At 27.9% G+C, this 8926-nt stretch overlaps 1 long non-coding RNA gene across 2 annotated transcripts; it reads right to left on the bottom strand.

The window, feature by feature from the left end:
- Positions 1-6415: 6415 nt before the first annotated feature.
- LOC124937006 lies at positions 6416-8583 on the bottom strand. Of its 2 annotated transcripts, none has more exons than XR_007099199.1 (4): positions 8296-8583; positions 8093-8159; positions 6767-6811; positions 6416-6685 (listed from the first exon to the last, which is right to left on the bottom strand). It is a non-coding gene; the product is annotated as an uncharacterized LOC124937006 (long non-coding RNA). The 2 variants fall into 2 exon arrangements; XR_007099200.1 differs by lacking the exons at positions 6416-6685; positions 6767-6811 and adding exons at positions 6819-7030; positions 7108-7181.
- Positions 8584-8926: the final 343 nt, after the last annotated feature.

Here is an 8926-nt window from a genome sequence, read left to right as displayed (position 1 = left end):
ATTCCAGATCTTGTGAAGATCATAAGAACATGAGAAAAAATCTACAAATACAAACCAGTTGTGACAATCTCACACGTTCAACAAAATAAAGTTAAAAAAAACTTCAAATTTGTAACCAAAAAACAAAATCACAACATGCCTTAAGAGCTAAAATCAATATTATTGTTAGTCTTCTTAAAATTCAGTTTTCATTTTTTTTAGATTCATTGTTCATGTTAGATAAATTAGATAGTTAATTAATAATTAATTAACTATCTAAAGAACTTAATCAAACTCAACCTTTTGTGCAGAAAAAACCGGGAGCAGTCACATTCTCAAATTGGTCGGTCAAACCGATATCATAGAAGCGGTATAAACCGGAACTCCCAAAATTAATTCATCTTATAAGTTTCAGCAGAAAACTGGTTCGGCTCAAATTTAGGATCGGTGAACTTTCTCTTAAAGATCGATTTCCTCTCCTCAGCGGTAGGGTCAGTCAACCAGTCAAGCAGCAAACCGATTTGAAGTCCGGTCGGCTCAAATATTTGCAAAATCCTAAATGACCGTATAATCCTAACAGGAAGATTAATCAAGATCAAATCAATGATATGGAACTGCTGGAAGTTTCTATTTTGATGCAATAAGTTCTCTTTGAGAATAGACAAAAGGAGATTTTCAAATATTTAGACTGTGTTATTTCCTATTTGAAACAAGTCTTTTGATAGACTGTAAACTGCAGAAGACTACCAAGTTACAGACATACCTATTTTGGTATAAGTCCAAAAGAAGCCTCCAAGGAGCAGAGATATGTCCAACCGACCAGTTGTTAAACCTAATAAGAAGAGAAACTAGTCGACATTATTGTTTCTTGGGAAGCATCAACCGCATTTAATGCATTGCAACTCCTTTTGACCAACCAATTAGATTCAAGGATTTCTTTCAGGTATCCGTTGAAAGAGAAATATGACTATTGTCATATTTCCACTATAAAATGAGAAGTTGAAGAACAGAAGCAATAGTTACGTATATAGCTACACAAGATAAGAGAGTTGAGGTTACAATACAAGCCTATTGTTCTTTCAATTTGTTCAATAATATCAAAGTGTATTACAATTCCATTCATTCTGTGTGAGAGTTGTAAGTCAATAATGAGCAGTAAATAAGTCTCGGTTATTTGACATATTATAAAGTGTGATTGAATATCTTAGTGAACATTCTTCTCAAGTTTTGAGAAGAAGTGTTGACGTAGGAGTTTTATTTCCGAACATTCATAAATTTTGTGTTGTGTTCTTCCTTCATTCCATTCATCCTTATTATCCAATCTGTGTGTGTTGCTTCAAGTTGAAATAAACTACTTCCACACTTGAACTCGGTTCAAGAAGTTTGTGACAACTTGTCTAGTGTTGAGACCGGTATTAATCTTTAACCGGATTAGTACCAACCGTTGTGAGTGTGTAAGTGTTCTCCTTTTGTCGGACTCCGGTTCTTTATCGGCAATCTCGATCCTATCAGTTCAAGTTACTATAATTTTTTTTGTTTTTATTTTCGTTTATTCTCTTTTATCTTCTCATTGTTAATTAGTATTTTCAATCTTAAACAACTTTTGAGATCTAAGTTTCATTAAACCTAATATTTCTAACCACGTCTCTCCTTAAAAAGAAGCTTCACTTCACTAATCATCCAGTCAATCGATCTATTCATTCTCCTCCTCTTTGATCTCGTCTCTCTTGCTCAGGAATCGAAGTTTTGAGCAATGATGCCTTAGTCCGACTTGCAAGGTTATAATTTTGGTTAAAAAAATGTATTAGGTTGCTGATTATGTGGGAAAGTGACATTTTTAGTGCAATTTTAGTTACAAACGGACGTGTTACAAATAAATATATATTTTTCAGTGTCCAAGGACTTCCATAAATAAGTTAACTTCTGGGTGATCTTAAGTGTTTCGACATCCATCACCGATAACACCAATAACCCAACTTTCATAACCTCATTATTTAAATAACCCAAATAATTTACTCAAATAACACAAATCCGATCGAATAATGTCATATTACATGCTCTTCTCCTTTTTTTCAATTTTTAAATTTTTAGTACACAAAAACTCAAACTCAAGAGTCTTCTTATTCCTTTGCTTTCCTATATAAAAAAATATTTCATCTATTTTTTTTCCTTTTATCAATTTGAATTCATAATGAATAAAATGAATTTTCTTTATTCAATGTGAACTATAAGTTAGAAAAACAGAATTAAATCTTTCAAATCATGTATTCAAACTTCCATTCTCCAATGCAGCCATTCTTCATGTCATAAACCTTCCAACCATCAAACTCTATGTTGGTGAAATATACACATCATGAGTTGCACTCCGAATCGACTAACTTATTTGTATTAACCGACTTACAACGATGAAACCCATGGAACAACCAAGTAGCCTTCCATAATCTTCTCATCTTAACCCAAGATAGATTAGAAACATTAAGTGCAAACAATTCCACATCATCCAATATCTATATTAATTTCTTATACAACAAGAAAACAAGCAATAGTTGGCCATTGGGCGCTTCTAGCAAGTACTCCCTGAAATGCCTCGATGACATCATAAAGGTAGGCACTTCCTTGCTCAATCCTATAGCCGCGATAAAGGGACAATGATCAAGACCAAATTGTAACATCACTAGTGTACCTTGCGAGCTTAATGCGTAGAACTTGTCTCCTAACCAAATTCATGTACATAATCTCAAGTACCTTTCTTTGGGTCATTTGGATCCACCATATTGTAGCCATTTCAAACTACTAATATCACAATTAGTCCAAAATATGGGTGTTATATTTTATAAACAACTATAATTATATTTCATATAAATTTTAAATATGCATCAAATGATAAAAAAGGGTTTTGAGATGATAAATTAATTCAATTACTAAAAGCGGAACATGCATTTAGCTTCTATTGTTCTTGATTGACCTTGGGATGAATTTCGGTTTATGAATTTTCCAATCTAGCACAGCCCTTAACTTCACTTTGGGATTTCTCAATCTATGAATCCTCTTTGTCTATGGGGAGACAAGAGAGATGTCTCACCTACTAAATATCGTAACCCTACTAATAAAAATCGACATGTATTACGTTTAATGGGCTTGATCTAGTGTAGCGTTGTGTAGATTGGGGACCATAATCATTTTTTTTAGATTTTGGTTATTTATAAATCATCCCCTCATAGATATTTAAATAACTTGTTGGTCTCTACGCATTTATTCCATAACATACGTATCCCATAAACCTTCTTAATATCGTATTTTATCATTTTAGTTAATGTTTATTACATAATATCCCAACACTATAAATATTGAAATGAAGACTCAATAATTATTGAATTAATTATAAATTAGTCCAACCATAGGTATCTATATTGTTATGATGATTGGGATAGAAATCCTAGTTAACACAATAAAAAATGACTTTGGCATAAAAGGGGCACAATGGATTCCGAACTTGAATCCTTAAAGTGAGAAGACCTAGTTGTAGAATAATAGTCATAAGGTGATGGACCAATCTCAAGTATTGACTCCATAAAAATTAATCCTTCCAAAGAACCCATGAACTTCAAGCTTTGGCATTTGTGAAATAGCTTATTCCTCTTGTTGCTCATTTTATGGTACTTTACACAAGAATATAATAATATCTTATAATATAATATTAATAAGATTGAAAAAGATTATGATTTATAAATGTTTGTGTTGTATATTGACTGTGATGTTACTGTTAGAATTGTTGTCTTGAAATAAATTATAGAAATTATATATAAAATGATGTTTCAAATAAATGAAATAAATAAAATATATGAAGAACAATATCACCAAATAAATAGTTGATTCGAGGCATGTTCTTATTACACTTCCTCAAAATAGTTTTATCGACTCATATTTGTGTTAGAGTTTATCGTAGATGATTGTCTCTCAGGGTACAACAAATCTAGTAGTGACTCTACACTGGAATTACTACGCATCGAACTTAATCAATGTACATAAACTATCATCGGGTTTCAACCAAAAATATCGAGAAAAGAACTCGAAGAACACTCACAAAATAAGAAGAAGGCTTTTGGAATTCAAAAGTTAGAAAATATATGAGGATGAAGTGGTTTGAGATTGGAGATGAGGGGTTTTATATTGTTGAAAAGATAAACTTTCATAAAAATAAAATCAACCATTAATCTTTAATCCAACGGCTGACCTTGATTGCCTCTTCAATGCTCTTTGAATTTTCTCTTCATTAAAAAATATATGTTAAATAATTTTATAAATTGCTAATAAATTGATAACAATAATATCATGAAGGTTACAATGACAATTAACAATATTAAATATATTTAATTTCATAATTATTCTTCAAGTCATTAAATATTAATTACATAATTAAAAAATTAATTATAATAATTTAATTACTTGGATCAAATTTCACTTTAATTCACGTTTAAATTTTATTTGATTTTATTTACTCAAATTCTCATTTCCATTTATCAATGAAAGTTATGAATTAGTTTAAAATTCCAACCGTTACATTCTTAAATTCTTTCCAAGAAAGAAGAGACAAAGTTGTGACTTTGAATAATATAATTTATGGTGTGGTTAGTGGTGGAGATCAAACCCTACTAATTATATCATTTTAATTTCAAATATAATTTTATTAACATAATAATTATTAATATTTTAATTTATATCAACAATATTTTATAATATACAAATATTTATAATAATACATCAATTTTATTTAATATATAAATAATATATATATATATATAAGTTGAAGTATAAGAAATTTTATATAAAATAATGTAAATCATATATTTTAAAATTAAATTTATATGAATAATATATTATTTTTTATTAATTTTAATATAATTAATAATACAAATTACTTATAAGATAAAGATTAAAATAATAAGATATAAGGTTAAAATAGTTTTTTTTATTTCTTAATTTTAAATTATTTCAAAATTTTATAAAAAGATATAAATTAATATTTAAAACAAGTTTTAAAAATTTATATTAATTTGGTTCGGTTATTTAAAAATATAAATTGATATATTATTTATTTTTCCAAAACGGTTTATAGGCATTAATATTTTATAATCATCTTCTCGAGTGTCTAATCACTTAATAATCTGTTTTTTACAACTATTTTGTATTTTTGTTCTTATTTTTATGTGTTATTTTTTTCTTATATTCTCACCAAACTAGACTGAAATACACTAAATTAACTGTCATATTTTCTTTATTTATATAATTAAGTTTCACTTATTTAAAACTAAATTAATTAAGTTCACACATTTTTTTTATCTTAATTATTTTTCAACTATATAATTTTAAATGTATAAATTTGTTTTTTAAATAAAGTATTCTCATCAGTTTTTAAATTTTTTATTTTTACACTACAAAAAAAACTTCTCATTTGCAACAGGTGCCCTACAACTATCTTTGCATTAAAAATTGTCTTTAGCATTTGTCTTAACATTATTTCGGAATTTCGCAACCAAATTTGCAATTACCAAAAAACATTGCAAATCTCTAGTTGCAAATTTGCATTGGTGATTACACTAACTGTTTCAATAAAATTTCCACTAAATATAAAGATATTGCAGAAAATCCACTTTCTTCTAAAACTGTAACTAACCATGGTTAAAATATATTTTCCATAAGATTTGCAATATATGTTTTATTAATAAATTTAATGTTTTGCAATAGAAATTCCAATAAGATAAATCTATTTAACAATAAAAATATATTCAACAAAAACTGCATTAATGTATAAAATTATGAACTGCAATATATTTCGCAATAGCCAATATAACAAATATATGAAAATGAAACAATAAAATTTGCATCTTTACAAAAAGTATATTCAACAAATACTGCAATATCTACACATTTATATGAAAACGTACCTTCAATGAAAATTGCATTAATTATAAAATTATGTTACACAATACTTTTTTCAATAATATATTAAATTTCTTATTGCAATAATCTTCACAATATATATATTTATAATTTTCATATTCAATTACAAATATATGTGCAATTCGATTTGCATTATTTCGTTTGAAATTCTATTTATATTACTCAAATTAAATTTTAGTATATTATAGCATTATCATTTACATTATACATATATGCAACTTTTTTCGTATTATCACAGCAACAATTATATTATTGATAAAACTGCAACTATTCTTGAAATCACATTATTCACAACTTTGCATTAATATTAACAATAATCGATACAACTTCATTTGCATTATTTGTAATGCACAATTTGCATAATTCTAAATAATATATTTTCAAAATTTGCAATAAATTTGCATAATTTTTGCAACCTTCAGCGCATATTTAAAAAAAAAATATTGTAATTGAATTGAATTCAAATTCAAGTATATAAATAATAACCAAAAAAAGTTTATATTCATTCATGATTCTTGTATTAGTTCTTAGTACAGCAACATAAATTCAATACAAATTTACAAAATACATTTGCAAATAAAATCATCAACTACTTATGCATGTTCCATAAATATGCCAAATTTTACACAAAATGGCATTTCCAAATAGCTCTTAATAATGCTAGCTTCAATCCATCCATTCTCCAACCTTGTCGCTCTTCTTTCTTTCCTCGCGAATAGGAAGCACACCAGCCATTTCTGCAAACCTGTATCAGTTCAACAAAATGAGAAATTAGATTGACTAAGTAGTTTATATATTGAAAAATATACAATTCTAATTTTCTAACCGCTTTTGAAGCCCAAGACCCATCACACCCATCATGGTGCATTCTCTAATAACATTTAACAACATTATACAACTCATAAATTGGTCATAAAACTAAATCATTTGAAAACATAAATATGAATTTAAATCACTTAACAACATTTAAAGAACTCATATATTGAACATAAAACTTAATTACTTGAAACATACTAAATAAAAGCTTTTGTCTTTGGAACCTCTTTGTCCTTTTTTTTCTTCTATCGCTAATTTCATATTCACGTACATCCTACAATTAGTAATAAACATTGTAAAGACATGAATAACATTATTAACCAAACTATAACTCTATCAACCAAATCATACCTTGTCAGATTCTATATATTCAGATTCACTTTGATTCTGCTTTCTTTGAGATTGTCTACTCATATTGTAAGATACTTTATTCAACCAATATGAAATACAAACCAAATTAGAACTCAAACATTGGATCTCAAAGTTGAAGAAACTGCAGTTTTAGAAGTCAAATAAGATATTCAAACAATCTTAAACTATAACATAATTCTATACTAGCTAACATGTCAACACAAACAAATCACATAAGAGCATCATATTAGCTATAAGCATCATATTAGACTTGAACTATCAACACAAACAAATCACCTAAGAGCATCATATTATCTATAAGCATAATAGATCTCTTATAAAGAAATTATCAATCTTCAGCATATTATATTACATATTAAGCAAAAGAATTCACTAAGGATATAACAGTTATTTGAAATTATATTGCCAGAAGAATGATCTCAACAATTACAATTAGATGAAAAAAATGAAGTAATATAAAAACAGTAATATAGACTTGAAGATAATACAGTAATATGACAGTCATCACCTAAAGTAATATAAGTAGTATATAAATCATATATATGAATTCTTATAGAGAATATAAATCATAAACATCATATAAATCATAATATAAACTTAAAGATAATAAAGTACTATGACAGTCATCACCTAAAGTAATATAAATAGCATATAAATTATATATATGAGTTCTTATGGAGCATATAAATCATAAACATAATATAAATCATGAACATCATATAAACCATAATATATGAATTGAAACATATAAATCATAAAAAGTATATATATCATAATATTTATCAATCTTGGAATTAGTTTACAAGTATAGTTTAAACAAATGCATCATATTGGCAGAGTTTACAATACAGAAAACAAAAACTTACATATAAAGGCATCATATATATGAAGAACTTTTTTCAAGAAAAATACAATTGATTTACAGTTACAGTTTAATTAGAGGCATCATATATGAAGAACTTACTTTGTGGTTTATAGTTATTCAACTTCAAGATTAACACGAATATTACTCTAGAAGATTCTCCGCTAATCTATTGATTAAGAAGAACAACAACCATTAGGAAAACTAGAATGAGGCGAATAGTTACCGTGAAGAAGGAGGCGGATCTGTCTTCTATAGATAGAATAAGGAGAAATCAAATAGAGAAGAATGAGAAGAACAATTACCGTGAAGAAGGAGGCGAATCTGTCTTCTACAAATAGTAAATAGATTTGTTGTCTTCAAATAGATTCGTTGTCTTCTACAAAAGTGAATCAGTGGGAGGCGGGGTATTAAAGAATCGGGTATTAAAGAATCGGGTATTAAAGAATCGGGGTTTAACTTTAGGGTTTGGTGGGGTTTGGAGAGTCGACGATGTGGGCGACGATGTATTAGAGAATCCACGATGTATTAGAGAATCAGCGATGTATTAGAGAATCGTCGACGATGCTTGGGCGGTGATGGGAGGAGAGGGTTTGGATAGAGAGAAGGAAATGGGAGAAATGAAGGTAATTGGGTAAGTGTTGCGCTTGGGAGGTAGTTTTGGCGCAAATAAAATATTTACGTGATATAATAAAAAATTTCGACTGAAGGTAAATGTAATAATGTTTGCATTAAAAAATATATATCGCGAATTAATTTGGACTAAAGAGTTTTGCAACTACCTATGCATTAAAGTGGAATATAGCGCTAAACTGCAATAGTTTTGGCAATAATATTTATTAAAGGACAATGTCGTTTTTAATGCAGATCCAATGGCATATTTGGTAATTATTTTCCAGCTCTCGGGTAAGAAATGCATATTTAGATAGCAACTAT

The sequence above is a fragment of the Impatiens glandulifera genome, chromosome 4, assembly GCF_907164915.1.
Source record: "Impatiens glandulifera chromosome 4, dImpGla2.1, whole genome shotgun sequence".
Classification (NCBI taxonomy): Eukaryota; Viridiplantae; Streptophyta; class Magnoliopsida; order Ericales; family Balsaminaceae; genus Impatiens; species Impatiens glandulifera.
This window is presented reverse-complemented; position numbering and strand designations above follow the sequence as displayed.